Source organism: Symphalangus syndactylus, chromosome 2 (assembly GCF_028878055.3).
Source record: "Symphalangus syndactylus isolate Jambi chromosome 2, NHGRI_mSymSyn1-v2.1_pri, whole genome shotgun sequence".
Classification (NCBI taxonomy): domain Eukaryota; kingdom Metazoa; phylum Chordata; class Mammalia; order Primates; family Hylobatidae; genus Symphalangus; species Symphalangus syndactylus.
Genome location: NC_072424.2, coordinates 144,931,323 through 144,948,540, shown reverse-complemented (window position 1 = coordinate 144,948,540; position 17,218 = coordinate 144,931,323). Strand labels below are relative to the sequence as shown.

The 17,218-nt window shown below is 51.6% G+C and overlaps 1 long non-coding RNA gene across 1 annotated transcript; it reads right to left on the bottom strand.

Moving 5' to 3' along the window:
* Positions 1–6,710: 6,710 nt before the first annotated feature.
* Positions 6,711–11,029, bottom strand: LOC129463612 (uncharacterized). The gene is made up of 3 exons (XR_008651239.2): positions 10,965–11,029; positions 9,188–9,281; positions 6,711–6,967 (listed from the first exon to the last, which is right to left on the bottom strand). It is a non-coding gene; the product is annotated as an uncharacterized lncRNA (long non-coding RNA).
* Between the last annotated feature and the right edge of the window lie 6,189 nt (positions 11,030–17,218).

Below are 17,218 nucleotides of genomic sequence, written 5' to 3'. Positions count from 1 at the left end.
TTGAAATCCATACATTCCTTGAGCATTGATTTTATGCCAGACACCATCTCATCAACCCTAACATATATCTACATGGAAGGCGCCACTGTTATTCCCATCTTACAGATGAGAAAGTCAAGTGTCAGAGCATGACCCTGTCAAAGAGAACAAATTTGGTAGCATCAGAATGAGGAGTTAGTTGAGTTGAGCTCTAATAGTTTTAACCCCAAATACTACATTCTTTGCAATCATGGAGTAAAACTACCACCTTCCCACACCCAATCACCTCACCCAACATGTACCATCAAAATGTTACTGAACTCCCTCTCGTTTCTGCCTGTGTTCAAACACACACATGCACGCACATGCACACGCACACACTCAGGGTTATATAAGTGGGTTCAGACAATTCATGCTGTTGTGCAAGTGGCTTTTCTCACTTGACAGCATACCATGAGATCTAACTATGTCAGTTTTCCTATATGGTGTTGACAGTTTAAATGCAGGAAAAGTCTGAGGCATGCAGTTTACTCACCTGGAGAGAGAAGCTCATTCCTGAGGCAGCTGTTGCAGGAGGACTGTTTCCGGGCACGCCGCAGTGTGTAAGCCACGTGCAGTGAGCCGCATGCTTCTCTCTCCTTCCTGGTTTGCACAACTGCGTTTAACTGAGGGAGGATGGCTCAGCATGGGTACACCTTGGCTTCTGGAAAGGCAAAACCTTATTAGCCTCCTGCTAGGAAAGGAAACAGCCCTTTTTGAAAAATTATATTCAACGGACACATACTCAGCATGGAAGTCCCTAACAGCCTGCAAGTTCGAGCATTGATTATTTGTTTCTCCAGGGCCTAAGTGATGAACACATAAGGGAAGCCCTAATCACACTGAATGAATGAATGAATGAATGGAAGAGGCAAGCATAAATACGGAAGCACTTAATGAACACTGAATGAATGAATGAATGAATGAATGAATGGAAGAGGCAAGCATAAATACGGAAGCACTTAATGAACACTGAATGAATGAATGAATGAATGAATGGAAGAGGCAAGCATAAATATGGAAGCACTTAATGAACACTGAATGAATGAATGATGAGGCAAGTGTGTATAGGTAAGCACTTAACACTGAATGAATGAACAAATGAATGAATGGAAGAAGCAAGTTTATACAGGGAAGCCCTGAATCAATGTTGAATGAATGAATGGGGCAAGTATGTCACATGTACTAATATGTGCAGAGGCACAGTTGAGGAAGATGAAAGTAACTACTATCTCTTTCAATAAAGGAAAATTTCTTAAAGAATCAAGATTTCAGAAATTTCTTGAATATGAGAAGAAAGAAAACTTGGTGAAATGAAGATAAGGATATTCTTGGCACAGTGTGTAGCTGGGGAGGAGCCTTGACATAGGAGCAGGATGCTAAGGGGATTATCAGAATGTATGTGCATAACACAATTAAGTTCTAGATGTAAGGAAGGGCCAGTGTATAAAGTGAACATCTGAAGGGAAACAAACCAAGGTGGTGAGGGTGATGATGGTGGTGGTGTGTGTTTGTATGTGTAGGGAGGTGGTTGCATTGTTGGTGTTTGTGAAGGCAATGGTGGTGGTGATGATGGTGATGGTGGTAATGGTGGTGGTGGTGATGATTGTGGTGATGATTGTGGTGATGGTGGTGATGATGGTGGTGATGATGGTGGTAGTAATGATTAGAGTGATGGTGGTGGTGGTAGAGGTGATGGTGGTGGTCATGATGGTGGTGGAGGTAATGGTGGTAACAATGTTAATGATGGTGATGGAGGTGGTGGTGATGGTGGAGATGATGGTGGTCATGGTGGAGGTGTTAATAGTGATGATGGTGGTAGTAATGATTGAGGTGATGGTGGTGATAGAGGTGATAGTGGTGGTGGTAGTAATGGTGGTGGTAGTGAAGGTAGTGGTCATGATGGATGGTGGTGGAGGTAATGGTAATGGCAGTGGTGATGGAGGTAATGGTGGTGATAGTGATGACAGTGTGGTGGTGTTGGTGTTGGTGGAGGTGATGGTGATGGTGGTGATGGTGGTATTAATGATTGAGACTGTGATTGTGGTGGTGGTGGTGGAGGGTATAATGATAGTGGTAATGGCTGTGGAAGTGGTGGTGGTAGTGAGAATGATGGTGGTGGTGATGATGATTGAGGCAATGGTTGTGGTGGTGATGATATGTATGTGTTTGTTTTTTCCGTGCATAGGGTTGTGATGGTAGTGGTGTGGTGTTGTGTGTCTTTCTGTTCTGTATGTGGGGTGGTGGAAGTGGTGGTGGTGATGGTGCCATATGTGTGTATGTGTCTTCTCTGTGTGGGGAGGGGGAAGTGATATTGATAGTGGTGATAGTGGTGACAGTGGTGGCAGAGGTGGTGGTAGAGATTGTGTGTGTGTGTCCCGTGTAGTGTAGTGATGGTGTGGTGTGGTTCTGTGTGTTTGCATTCTGTAGGTAGGAAAGTGTTGGTGATGGAGGTGGTGGTGATATTGGTGATAATGGTGGTGGTGGCGGAGATGGAGGTGATAGTGGTGATAGTAACAGTGTGTGTGTGTTCTCTGCATGGGAGGGTATGATGTGGTGTGGTGTTGTGTGCATGTTTGTGTTTTGTATGTAGAGAGGTGGTGGTGATAATGGTGGTGGTGGAGATGGAGGTGATAATGGTAGTGGTGATGGTAATGGTGTGTGTGTGTTCTCTGCGTAGGGAGGTGATGGTGTGGTGCTGTGAGCATGTTTGTGTTTGTGTGTAGGGAGGAGGTGGTGGTGGAGGTGGAGGTGACAATGGAGGTGATGGTGTGGTGTGTGTGTGCGTTCTCTGCATAGGGAGGTGAAGGTGTGGTGTGTGTGTGCGTTCTCTGCATAGGGAGGTGATGGTGTGGTGTGTGTGTGCGTTCTCTGCATAGGGAGGTGATGGTGTGGTGTGTGTGTGCGTTCTCTGCATAGGGAGGTGATGGTGTGGTGTGTGTGTGCGTTCTCTGCATAGGGAGGTGATGGTGTGGTGTGTGTGTGCGTTCTCTGCATAGGGAGGTGATGGTAATGGTGTGTGTGTGCGTTCTCTGCATAGGGAGGTGATGGTGTGGTGTGTGTGTGCGTTCTCTGCATAGGGAGGTGATGGTGTGGTGTGTGTGTGCGTTCTCTGCATAGGGAGGTGATGGTAATGGTGTGTGTGTGCGTTCTCTGCATAGGGAGGTGATGGTGTGGTGTGTGTGTGCGTTCTCTGCATAGGGAGGTGATGGTAATGGTGTGTGTGTGCGTTCTCTGCATAGGGAGGTGAAGGTGTGGTGTGTGTGTGCGTTCTCTGCATAGGGAGGTGATGGTGTGGTGTGTGTGTGCGTTCTCTGCATAGGGAGGTGATGGTGTGGTGTGTGTGTGCGTTCTCTGCATAGGGAGGTGATGGTGTGGTGTGTGTGTGCGTTCTCTGCATAGGGAGGTGAAGGTGTGGTGTGTGTGTGCGTTCTCTGCATAGGGAGGTGATGGTAATGGTGTGTGTGTGCGTTCTCTGCATAGGGAGGTGATGGTAATGGTGTGTGTGTGCGTTCTCTGCATAGGGAGGTGATGGTAATGGTGTGTGTGTGCGTTCTCTGCATAGGGAGGTGATGGTAATGGTGTGTGTGTGCGTTCTCTGCATAGGGAGGTGATGGTAATGGTGTGTGTGTGCGTTCTCTGCATAGGGAGGTGAAGGTGTGGTGTGTGTGTGCGTTCTCTGCATAGGGAGGTGATGGTAATGGTGTGTGTGTGCGTTCTCTGCATAGGGAGGTGATGGTAATGGTGTGTGTGTGCGTTCTCTGCATAGGGAGGTGAAGGTGTGGTGTGTGTGTGCGTTCTCTGCATAGGGAGGTGATGGTAATGGTGTGTGTGTGCGTTCTCTGCATAGGGAGGTGATGGTGTGGTGTGTGTGTGCGTTCTCTGCATAGGGAGGTGATGGTAATGGTGTGTGTGTGCGTTCTCTGCATAGGGAGGTGATGGTAATGGTGTGTGTGTGCGTTCTCTGCATAGGGAGGTGAAGGTGTGGTGTGTGTGTGCGTTCTCTGCATAGGGAGGTGATGGTAATGGTGTGTGTGTGCGTTCTCTGCATAGGGAGGTGAAGGTGTGGTGTGTGTGTGCGTTCTCTGCATAGGGAGGTGATGGTAATGGTGTGTGTGTGCGTTCTCTGCATAGGGAGGTGATGGTAATGGTGTGTGTGTGCGTTCTCTGCATAGGGAGGTGATGGTGTGGTGTGTGTGTGCGTTCTCTGCATAGGGAGGTGATGGTGTGGTGTGTGTGTGCGTTCTCTGCATAGGGAGGTGATGGTAATGGTGTGTGTGTGCGTTCTCTGCATAGGGAGGTGATGGTGTGGTGTGTGTGTGCGTTCTCTGCATAGGGAGGTGATGGTAATGGTGTGTGTGTGCGTTCTCTGCATAGGGAGGTGATGGTGTGGTGTGTGTGTGCGTTCTCTGCATAGGGAGGTGATGGTGTGGTGTGTGTGTGCGTTCTCTGCATAGGGAGGTGATGGTGTGGTGTGTGTGTGCGTTCTCTGCATAGGGAGGTGAAGGTGTGGTGTGTGTGTGCGTTCTCTGCATAGGGAGGTGATGGTGTGGTGTGTGTGTGCGTTCTCTGCATAGGGAGGTGATGGTAATGGTGTGTGTGTGCGTTCTCTGCATAGGGAGGTGATGGTAATGGTGTGTGTGTGCGTTCTCTGCATAGGGAGGTGATGGTGTGGTGTGTGTGTGCGTTCTCTGCATAGGGAGGTGAAGGTGTGGTGTGTGTGTGCGTTCTCTGCATAGGGAGGTGATGGTGTGGTGTGTGTGTGCGTTCTCTGCATAGGGAGGTGATGGTGTGGTGTGTGTGTGCGTTCTCTGCATAGGGAGGTGATGGTGTGGTGTGTGTGTGCGTTCTCTGCATAGGGAGGTGATGGTGTGGTGTGTGTGTGCGTTCTCTGCATAGGGAGGTGATGGTGTGGTGTGTGTGTGCGTTCTCTGCATAGGGAGGTGATGGTGTGGTGTGTGTGTGCGTTCTCTGCATAGGGAGGTGATGGTGTGGTGTGTGTGTGCGTTCTCTGCATAGGGAGGTGATGGTGTGGTGTGTGTGTGCGTTCTCTGCATAGGGAGGTGATGGTGTGGTGTGTGTGTGCGTTCTCTGCATAGGGAGGTGATGGTGTGGTGTGTGTGTGCGTTCTCTGCATAGGGAGGTGAAGGTGTGGTGTGTGTGTGCGTTCTCTGCATAGGGAGGTGATGGTGTGGTGTGTGTGTGCGTTCTCTGCATAGGGAGGTGATGGTGTGGTGTGGTGCCGTGCGCACATTTGTGTCTGTATGTCTGTGTTCTGGGTTAAGAACCCAGCGGGTTAAGGTTGTGGTGGTGATGTGCCTCATACAAGGCTTCAAGACTGTTTGCATCTTAGAAGTCTGGGAATTTCTGTCGTGCCTCTGCAGAGCCTCCTGAGATGTGATGTGCCAGTTGGTAGTTTGTTTTCTGACACTGTCCTTGGCGTTGCTGTGCCTCAGTCTCCTGCAGACATCCTTTATAGCGCTATGGTTCAGAAATTGGCCAAACCCATGGGAGAGCATTTATATTTTTACCTGGACTCCTTAAAGAGCAGTATCGAGTTCCGTAAACTTCCGAGCGCCTGTGTGTGTGACAGTGGCCGTTTAAAACATTGGCTCTAAAGGCTCCTGTTCGTGGATTAAGGGCGTGGGCGCCGTCTGCTCAGCCCCCGGGGACCTGACACATTTCAGGGCATGGGAGGTTCTGCTTGCTCCCAGAGGATTTGGGCAGGGCTGTTTTGGAGGGAAAGGCAGGGTCTGTGGGGGTGAAGATGTGAAGGAAACTTCCTTTAGGGGGATGTGGTTTACTCCTCACAATCTGTGCTGGGCATGGGACCCAGAGAGTCCTTGCCTGCCAGTCCATCTGGGCGCCTCCCTCTCCTGCAGCCATGCTGCGGTGCTCCAGACCTGAGGGCTGGCCACTGGGTTGGAACATGTTGTTCCCAAAGGAGGCATGAGTCACCACCTCGTGAAGCCCTCTTGCACCTGGGTCCACAGGCTGCTGAAGGCGAGTCAGGTGGCATCACCACCGTGTCCTCATGCCATGCAGGCAGGTTCACCTGTGAAGCTGCAGCCACTGGTGTGGGGTTGTGGGGTGTGGGCTGGGAGTGGGCGTAGGGTGAGGGGGTAACAGCACTCTTGTTTTGGGAGAGGGAGTGGAAGCTCAGGGTACAGTCTCCTCTGCTCACGGCCCTGAGGTACCACCTGCCCTAAAACAGCTTTTGGTCGGTTTCTTGGACAGGAATTTAAGAGTGAGACTCCACCGCAGGAAGTACCTTGTTGGATGAAAGGTCTCAGCCAGAGGTTGGCGTGGGCTCCTCTGAAGGAGGAGGATGGAACAGGGTCTCACATGGTGTCCTCTGTGTGGGGCCTCCGGTCTGCCTATCCCACAGTTTTCATTGGTGACAAACATGGAGCCTGAATGGAGGAGAGAGGACACTGAGGAAGCCTCCACAGGCCAGTGGCACTGCACAGCGGATCCTCGGTGGCTGCTGTCCACACCTCTCGGTCACTCAGAAAGGAGAGCAGGGGCAGAATAGCCCCACACCCCTCAGGTAGGGGTCCTGATGGTGCCCTGGATGCTTGCCATGGCCTGCCCAGGGACCGCAGGGCTTCTGAGCCTGGCCTCAACGAAGAGCAGCCTCCCAGTAGGTGACCAGACCAGATGGGCACATGTGTGCACGCATGTGTGTGTGTGTGTGGTCCCTGGGCGTCGGCGGTCAGTGGCCGGGTGTGGTGCGGTTCACTTGGCAGGTCCACATGGCAGGCAGGAAAGGCCTGTCTCAGTGTAGACTCCCAGGGTCTTGTTCAGCTTCAGTGCCACACAAAGGGGATCTTTATGTTATTTAGCTCCGATTTCTGTTGCTATTTGGCCTCATCCATTGTGTAGTTTTTCTCATGCTGCTGACTCATCTGAGCAAATCGGCTGGTAGTCGGGCTACACCGCTGGGGCGCTGTTGAGAATAACACAGAGAGCAATGCCTGTCATGATTCCTTCTGAAAGTGTCCAGATGATAATGCTAAAGCAAGAATGGATAATTGTTGGAATTTCAATGGAATACTTTCTATTATCAGAGGAAGGAACACTTTAGTTTCGCACCCCTCCCTAGTCCCAGCTCCACGAGCCATTGGAAGCTCGGCAGGCTGGAGTCTCCCAGGCTCTGAGTTGCTAAATCCTGTCCTCAGGCTGGCGTCCACATCTGTGTCAACATGACTAGGGCACTGCAGGGCTCAGCCGACTCATTCCTTGAAAATTAGGAACTAACTCTTGAGGAGGTCTAGATTCTTAGGAAAATGTTGACAACTAAAGGAGACCATAGGGGTCATTTCTCCTGGGCCTCCTTATTTTAAATCTGTGGAAACGGAGGCTCAGAAATGGCAAATGAGGGCCGGGCACGGTGGCTCACGCTTGTAATCCCAGCACTTTGGGAGGCCGAGGTGGGCGGATCACGAGGTCAGGAGATCGAGACCACGGTGAAACCCCGTCTCTACTAAAAATACAAAAAAAAAAAAATTAGCCAGGTGTGGTGGCGGGCGCCTGTAGTCCCAGCTACTCAGAGAGGCTGAGGCAGGAGAATGGCGTGAACCTGGGAGGCGGAGCTTGCAGTGAGCCGAGATTGCGCCACTGCACTCCAGCCTGGGTGACAGAGCGAGACTCCGTCTCAAAAAAAAAAAAAAAAGAAAAAAATTCCAAAGTGTCATTTTTGACAAGGACTTTGTTTGAAATGACAATGTATGTATTATGCTCCATTAAATGGGCTAAGATCTCAATGTGATTACAAGAAAATCCTTGAAGCTAATGTGAATATTTCATCTTCCACCAAGAGATGAACTCCTTTATTTTCAACTAAAGCATTTGTTTTCAACATAGGAACGTTTTTACTAGTCTTACTAGAGAGTGACGTACACATGAAAATGGTGTGAATGGCAGAAAGCATTCATATTATTGGCTTCCTACTGTGTGCTTGTCATCGGAGCCAAGCAGTCAACAGGTTCCCTCGGTCCCATTAATTCTCCTGACTCATGAGCTGCATGACACAGGCCCCTTCTGTGAATGGGGGTCTGAGGCTCAGAGTGGAATGAAGGTAGGAATTGAACCCGGGTCATTTGACTACACAAAATACACGGGCACCCCCTCCTCTTTGTCTTTCCAGATCGCAGTTCATGCCCAGCCTCCTCACTTGTTCCCCCATCCAGCTCTGCTCTCTTCACACTTTTTACTCCACACCTGACTTTCTCCTTCCCAATTTATCTTTTCTCTCTGTCATTCCCCAGGGCCCAATGGCAGCGGGTCAGTGTAGAGTCACATGTGCTCACATAACAGGTGCCAGTGGCTTCACACAGGCTTTTCCAACAAAAGCCTTTTTAAGCACAACATGCAAGAGCATGACACCACATTCTGAAATTCAGACACCAAGGCTGGCCACCAGCAGAGAGTTCAACCACAAATAAACAGATTTCACAGCAGAAAATGGAGGGTCCTTTGAATGGGGGCTGGAGAGATTTGGGGAGGAAGCAGGAGTTGGTCGGTGTCCTTTGTCCCCTACCCTGTGCCCTGACTCCTCAGGTAGGTAAATGTGGGGTGAGGTCCTTGCCCTAGGGGAACTCATGCATAGAAGGTGCGTGAGAAAACACACAAGACCAACACACTGATGAGTTCAAGCCAACACAGGACCACAAAGAAAATAAAGAAGAGGCTCAGAGCATGTTACCAAAGCCACCTTGTCTGTTTTTTAAAATGCTTTAAACTTTAAGTTTGTAGTTGTTGTGTTCTAAGCCTCGTGCCTGTGGCTGTGACCTTACTTGGAAGCAGGTTCTTTGCAGATGTCATCAAGTGAAGTAAGGCCATAGGGTGGGCCCAACATTGAAAGTCGGGCCTGGTGGGAGGCGACTGGTTCACAGGGCAGTTTGCCACGAATGGTTTAGTACCATCCCCTTTGGTACTTTCCTCATGAGAATGAGTGGGTTCTCACGAGATGTGGTTGTTAAAAGTGTGTGGCACCTCCTTTCCCACCCTCTCTCTTCCTCCTGCTCCCGCCATGTGACCCACCTGCTCCCCGTTTGCCTTCTGCCAGGAGGAAGCTTTCTGAGGCCTCCTCAAAGCAGAAGCTGCTATGCTTCCTGTAGAACCAGCAGACCCATCAGCCAGTTAACTTCTTTTCTTTATAAATTACCCCGTCTCAGGCGTTCCTTCACAGCCCTGCAAGCATAGACGAATCCAGCAACCACGAAGACGACTCAGCACTGGGCTCTTCTCATCACCAGCTTCTAAAATAGAGAAAACAGAGAGTGTGGTGCAGCAGCATGTGACATTGAGGAGAGCTCAAGTCCTTTCCACTCTGGGATGCGTGGTGGCTGCAGGGCTGTGGGTGCAGCCTGCTCCCTTTCCCTCCTTGACGCCTCCGGCCCAGCGCCCGCTGTGAGCCAGCTGAGCATTCCCAGGTACCTCCTCAGCCCTCCTCTGTCCCGTCCACCCACCAGGAGGGTACCCTTAGACCCCCAGACTTTTAAAGTTTCCCCGTGCCAGCCACCAGGGCTTTAGGTGTTAATTGCGCCATCTCCTTGAGCTTTGGACAGAGCAGGGTGTAGTTTTCAAGTCCTTTCTGCTTCTTCAATCACCCCCGCATCCCCGTCCTGTTTTAGCATCGAGCCCCTTAGCCATGCTGAGGATGAGCTTTGTAGTGAGATCCTTGCTGGGCATCGGCCTCTATGGGAAGAGGCCTCGGATCAGAGCTCTCCCACCGCCACGGCCCTGGTCTCCCCGGGTAGCATCTCTGGTGGGTCTCACCCATTCACGCGGTGTGCGGGCACTCACGCCAGCTTTGCTTCTGACTCTGCAGGATGCAGTCTGGGATAACAGGCCCACACACAGACTCTGCAGAGGCAGGTGCCTCCGTGCGTCACCCGGTGGACGCTGATGTCAGCCCAGCCCCACGCTCCACACACCCAGTTGTGTGCTCCAAGCTGAGCTCTCAGGAATGAGTGAGAGCTCCATGCACTCACAGCTCCCTGGGCATGGGGAGCAGGGGAACCCGATGCCCCTGCCCAAGATCCAGGAGTGGCAGTGCTGATGGCTGGAGGCAAATGGCCCCACGGTGCCTCTCCTGAGACCGAGTTTCTCTTGGCCTTTACCCACCCTGCTCTGTAACCCAACACCAACTGCACGAAAGGGTGACCTTGCTGCATGTTTTTCACCCAAAGTGCACTGGGAAATACTCTGAATGCTGGAATTTGAAAACAAACAAACAACAAAAAAAAATTAAAAAACAAACAAAATTTGTTTGAAAATAACACTCCTGGCCTGGGGGTATTTGCTTAGGTCTGACAGGCTTACGTCACTCCCTTCTACGCCCTGGATGCCTTCACTGAGGGCTTGCTACTCGCTAACACTGGGCTTAGCACTTCTCTTGCATGATCTTATTTATATCAGCAAAAGCTCTATCAGACTTTCAATACCATCACTGAACAGAGGAAACAACATTCAGGAGAGTGAAGTCAAAGGCCGATGGTTGAATGACGAGGCACTTGCAGGACAGAGGTTTGGGCTCCAAACCACGCCACATCCCAGCACACACACTGCACCATGTCTGCACACAGTTCATGGCTGACCCTGCCGGAGACATCTGCCCACGCTCCGGGAAAAAGATGTTTTCTTCTCCCACTGTTGCGAGCTGGGATGGAGCAGAGCCAGCCCTCCTACTCTGAGGGCATGTGAGGAAGGGCTTTTCATCTTAGTGGCTTTGTCGTTTAGCTGCTTGGTAAAGAAGTGTCCCAGGTGCGAGAGGAAGAGAGGATGAGTGAGTCAGTGCCCTATGCACACGGTGCCTGGGAAGGGGCTGCAGGGGAGTCTGGGGGAGGGTGTCCTCAGCCCACATGCCTTGCTGCCCCTCCAGGTGTCCCACAAACGCTCTCTTTAATGTGTTTTCTGTGCTCCCAGGCGGGGTTCCTCACCATCCGTAGGAGGCTTCAGATCCTGGAGAGCTCTAACTGCTAACATCTGTCGCTGTTTGTCCTGCCGCTGTATAGATCAGGCTAAAGAGTCTCTATGAGCCCAAATGTCCTGCGGTGCAAAATACCAAACCTGTCTGAGAAAACACGTTCAACCTGCTTTGAAACCTATGCAGTTAGATAGAGATCTTGTTCTTCAGGAATTTGGGAACCTGACATTTCTCATCACCCATGTTTTCTTTGCGGGGGTAGTGTCCCTGCATGGGCAGGGCCGGGGTTCTGGGCTGTGAGGCGGCATCTGTGCAGCCGCCTGGCATTCTGGGACTTTGGGGTGAGGGGGACAGAGGAAGAGTCAGGATGATGCTAAGGATGGGGAGATGGGAGGCAAATTCAAGGACGGTTTCTAGACCCCTCCCCAGGCAGTAGGCTTGGCAGAGAGATGGGAGTTGAAAGTCCTTCTGAAGTGGGAGGGGTCCCTAGCACTGGCATCCATGCGGCCCTCCAACACGCCTAGTGCTGGAACCCACGCGGCCCTCTGACACCCCTAGAGCTGGCACCCACACGGTCCTGGACTCCACACTCCTGCTTCCCCCGAGCCCTAGACACAAGTTCTTTTGGCACCTTCCCTGCATCCCCTCTGCGCCATTCTTGCAACAAATGAGCCTCCTCTTAGCTCAGCCCTAGCCATTGGGAGGCCAGAGGATGCCCAGGGCCCTGCTGAAGGGAGCATCTGGGGGCTTTTCCTGTATCTCGGGCATTTCTCTGGCTCTTCTCATTAACAAGCCCTGACACTATTCCATTCCAGTCTTCTTTCCTAAGTGTCCCCCAAGAGAAGATCTAGGAGTGTGCGTTTGACTTTTCAAGGATGGAGCAGATACAGCAAAACCCAGCGGGAGAGTTGTGCACAAAGCCCTCGCCCCACCTTGGCCCCACCCTCTCCCACCTTGGCCCCACCCTCTCCCACCTTGGCCCCACCCTCTCCCACCTTGGCCCCACCCTCTCCTGACCCATTAAATGGTTCTTTTTCCCCAGGCTCCGTCTCGGTGCATCCTAGTTGCGCGAGCAGAAGCACCACACTCATAGTTCTGGAGGCTGGAAGGCCAAGGCGAAGGCAGGTCAGACGTCTGGGGAGAACAGCTCCTGGCTCACAGACGGCGCCTTCTCGCTGTGCCTCACGTGGCGGTAGGGGAGGAGTCTCGGGGCCTCTCCTATAAGGGAGGGCACCCATCCGCTTCACAAGGGCTCCACCCTCATGACTTTGCCACCTCCCGACGGTGATTAGTCACCTCCTAAGCCACCGCTGTGGGATGAAGACCTATGACCACTGGAGACGAAAGCACGCAGGCCGTGGCAGACCCAGCGTGGCGGATGGGAGCGCCCTGCCGACACTTCGTCTCAGACTTCCGGCCTCCAGAACTGGGGGAGGGTACATTTCTCTTGTCTTAAGCCAGTTTGTCATTTGTGGTACTTCACAGCAGCTCTAGAAAACGAATTCATTTGGTAAAGTGTGAAGACATCACATTTGAATACGCTGACGTCAAAGGAATGTTTATCGTGAATTCTTTAAAAAGTGTCTCATTACGCAGACTCACGTTGGCCTCAGCTTTTTCTCGGTGGAAGTGCGGGAGCAGCCGCCGTGCGCTTAGGAGCAGCTGTGCTGGAACAGTGCACAGGGCTAAGAACGACAGAGCAGCGGCCCTGGCCGTGGAGGACGGCGGGACCGCTCTCCAGGGAGTCTCTGGCTCACCCAGGCGGGATCCTGTGCAACGCTTTCCTCTCGCCTGGCACAGGGCAGCCCTGTCAGCCGCCGGCCTCTAGAGCTCGAGTTTGCTGTGCTTTCAAACAATGGGGTGCGGCTTTCAGACGAGGGACCCTAAGGGCCCTGGAGAGCCTGCCTCGTAGGCTGGGCCAGGGAGTGGACATTGGGATGTTTGAAAAGTCTCCCGGGTCATCCTGTGAGGCACCAAAAGGGTAGATCCACAAGTGTGGGGGCTCCGAGCCTGGCACGGCAGAGGGACCCCAGCAGGACACGTACCTGAGCAGGCTCCCCACAGCAGGCTCCACATGCGTCTGCCCACAGCCCCGTTCACGTGACTTTATCAGCATGAGTGGTGGACATTTTCTAAACATAAACATCAATATACTAATAATAAAATAAAATCAAAGAAGCCTGTTAGAAGCAAGACTTGACTAGTTTTCCACTCTCTTTACAGAAAATATGTCAAAGTGCCAGTCACCATCAGGCACTTAATCAACAAAATCATTTTTCCTTTTTATCACGCCTGTTGTATTTGTCAGCTTTTGAACCATCATAATTTGTTGTGATTTCTTTTCTACTCCAAATAATTTTCCAATTTCTAATTTTGTGTTTATAATTTCATGTTCTTTTTCTTAATTGTGCTCCCTAATTGTGTACATTTCAAAGCCTTTACAACGTAGCTCAGCCCCTCCTGTAAAACCATAGCAGGGGAAGAACAACCTGTTCCAGAGGCTTCCATAGCTCCTTCCCCAGGTCTTTCTGGGTCCCAATGAGTCTGGGGCTAGGACCGGGGGTGTGCCAGCAGCCTTTGGAGAGGCCAGGGAGACCGGGGGGACGGGTGACATGGGAAGGTCCTGGCCACAGCCTGACCCCAAAAAGAGTTTTGAGAGCAGAAAGAAAAAAAAAAAAGACTTTGGCAGCTGCTATGAGTTTGGAATTTTGGGGAGTGTATGAGATGTCAAGTAAGAATTTTAAGGAGTGCTGCTGAGAATTTTGCTTGTATTTCCGCCTGAGTTTATGTGTGTGTGTGTCTTGGCAGAAAGGGAGAGAGCAGGGAGGCAGAGAGACATCAACAGAGAATTCAGTTATTTTTAAAACTTTTTTTTTTTTTGGCAGTGAGTCTGTTATTTGAATGTAACTTTAAACAAAGATTGAGCCTCATGGGGCCTGGGATTTTGTTCAGGTTTTGCACCGTGACCAATGTCAGGACGCTGTTTTCTTTTTGATTTTCCCGGCTCCCCAGTGCCGTTAGCCACGGAGATCACAGCTGTGTGTGTGCAGCAGTGCCTTCTCCTGTGGCCGAGCCCCAGCTTCTCCTACCCCTTCACAAGGGTGTGCACCCTCGGGGCACAGTCAGCTCAGCTGCTGGCCCTGCAGGTGCCCCCAGAGCCGCGCCACCCAGAGATGGAGTGCCTCAGGCCATGGCACGCTGCCCGGCCCATCCGCTGCTACTCCATCCCCCTCCACAGGACATTCCAGCCAGGCTCAAGTACAAGGAGTTCCCAAACACCCTTTGCGCTCCCCAGTCTTTGCCTCTTTGCTCCTTTTGTTGACTCTGTCTTGAAAGTCCTGCCCTACTCCCTGACTCATGCATGCTGCCCACCCCTCAGGTCCAGCTTAACCCCTGCAAAAATGCACCTGAGTGCCCTCCCAAGCTCCAGGAGGACCACTGCTTACCTGCCCCTCTGCCAGTGCCTTGTCTCTGCCTGCAGCCCTGTCTCTGTCTGTGTCCTTGTCTCTGTCTGTGTCCTTGTCTCTGTCTGTCTGTGGCCCTGTCTCTGTCTGTCTCTGTAGCCTTGTCTCTGTCTGTGGTCCTGTCTCTGTAGCTTTGTCTCTCTCTGCGGCCCTGTCTCTGTGGCCTTTTCTGTCTGTGTTAGCCATGTGTATTCTGCAGTGCAGGACAGGACCATTTTCGGGTGTAAGATCCTATGGTCAGAAGACATGCCCCTTTTTTGTGGAATCATCCCATAGCCCTTCTTCTGTGGCATCAGGGCTTGTAGAGACCCCTCCAGTTGTGTGTGGAGGCCTCACTGATGGGGTTGTGCCTTGCTTGTCCGTAGGGCCCCAGAGCCTGGCCCGTGAGGCCTTCGGAACACGCATGGAGTAAACTCTATCTTCAGGTCTCCAGGAGAGCAGGGCCTGAACGAAGCTGCTTGTGCGTGGGGATGTGTATTCCTCTCTTCCTCATACTTGGGCTTGGCGGAGTTTAAAGCTCATCCTTATAGGAAGGGATGGTGGTTCCTGTGTCACAAATGCAGCTCAGTGTCATCCATGGTGATGCAGCTGGCAAACAAGGGGCAGGACCCAGACTGGCAGCTTCCCTGAAAGGCGTCCGCTCTCCTGAGCTCTGTGCAGCTGCCTCACCTGCCACAGAGGAGATTCCATAGAATGGGGCCATTTCAGATTCTTGTTAGAGGTCCTTATTAATAAAGTCTTTGAAGGAATCTCGCAATCAATAGTTGATAAAACCACATATTTTGGATGGGGTGTGAACATCGTGGTGAGTCCTGGGGCTCAGAGAACCTGAAGTTCTCAGCACTTTTGGTCAGTCTTTCTGTGGGTTGCGATGAAAGGAAATGAGTGAGAAGGCAGAACGGGACCCTGTCCCCAGGTTGGAGGCAGTGCTTGTCTCCAGGAGGCAGAGGAGGCACCTGCAGAGGTACCAGGAAGCCCCAGTGCGTGGGGCTGTCAAGGAAGGCAGCGGCCTGCATGGCAGGGCTTTGCTGGCTGGGGATCTGCTCTGTGTAGGGAAAGGAAAGGGTGCTGGAAGGATGCCTCGGGTGCACGCTGTTTCTGGGTCAGATTGGCAGGCTCTGGAGCGTCTGGGAGGACGTCCTGGGATCTGAGTGACAGCAAGTCTGTCATAGCTGAATTGAGCTTCACATTGTTTTTATTTGATGTGACTCCAGGCTCCATTCGGGTGAGTTCCTGGGGCGGGGCTGATGTGGCTCCATCTGCAGAGTGAGGACGCAGATTCAGGGAACTGCTGGGGCTCCCTCACAGGCCCAAAGTTCTCATCATTTCCAGAATCCATCATCCAATTTTGCGGGGAGGGGGTGTGTACGGGGGGTGGTACAGAGAGGAGTGTTTGGGTAGCAAAAATGTTTTTAAATGATGCATAATTCTATTCGATGGCCTTTTATAGAAACGGAACAGCGATTTGCTGTGACATTTATTAATAGGCTCTCTCCTCCATAATTTATTTTGTTTTTTAAACCCTGCAGACCCCACCCCCAATTCCAGAGTGTCAGGGCGGCTGCTGACTTCCTCAGGTGTTAGCGGCTGGGAGTGGAAGGAATCTACTTTCCCATTTTTACGGAAACCTAGGTATCCTGACAGGGAAGAGTAAAAATGAACTGCTTTTGAAAGTGAGGGTAAGGGAGAAGGTTGCCCAGCCCGGGAAGCAACCCAGGCTGGCAGGGCCCATGAGCCCCTCAATGGTGGGGCTGGTGGGGTTGGGGAGCTGGTAACATCGACTGCCCGGCATGCCTGTGTGCAGCAAGGCTGGGCTGGGCACAGGGACCCCAAACCTCAGGGATCTCGTGCTTGCCTGAGGGGACCCCCATGTCTCAAGGAACCCCCTATTGCCTGAGGGGACCCTGGGCCTCAGGGGCACACAAGCAGCAGGACCCTGACTCAAGGGTTCATCTGGGTAACCAGATGCATTGGTGAGAAAGGCCTTTCCTGGATGCTCACCTCAGTGTTAGACCCTTGGTGGGTGCCCCATCCCCACTCTGGGGTGTCAGGGAAACCTGTTTTCATTAAGACAGAATTACCCGTGAGCCTTTATGGAATGTTGGTTGGAGTTGGATTAAGCTTGATTTAAATAAAATAAGCAACGTTGATATTGTACCCTAAGATCGGGGAAGCAAATTCCCGCCCACTGTGTTAATCTGACATATACTGTTTTCTCAAAACAAAACAAAGTGTTATCTGATATCTGAGCAGGGGCACAGATTGAATTAAAATGAAGTCTTTAAATCACAGCACACAGCATTGACAGAAGGTTGGATGCGGGGGAAGGTAGGGCTCGGCTTAGGGAAAGCTGCAGAGCAGCCAGGGCTGTCTTAGCCTTGAGTTTTCACTGCCCCTGGAGGACCCAGCTCCAGTGCGGAGGCCCGGGGACCACACAGGCACAGCCTAGCGGAGGCAGAGCCCGGCCTGCTGGCTGGGGATCCTGGCCGCACCCATCACCAGCAATGTGACCTTGGGTAAATTGCCTGTCTTCCCTGTGCCTCGGTTTCCTCATCTGCGAGGTGGGTACTAACAATACCTAGGCTGGCATTAGTGGGAGGATTCCTAGATATATGTGTGTACATGGACGTTGCCTGGAAATATAGTAATCACTTTTTTTTTTCTATTGTATTAGGGACATTTGTACAGAAAAGTTACTGAGAAAACATTCTGGAAGAAGGCTATTCTGATTTCTATTCATTTAGAAACGACACCTCTGGAAGGACTTGAGTCTGGCTGTCCCAAAAGGCAGCTGTCTATCTGT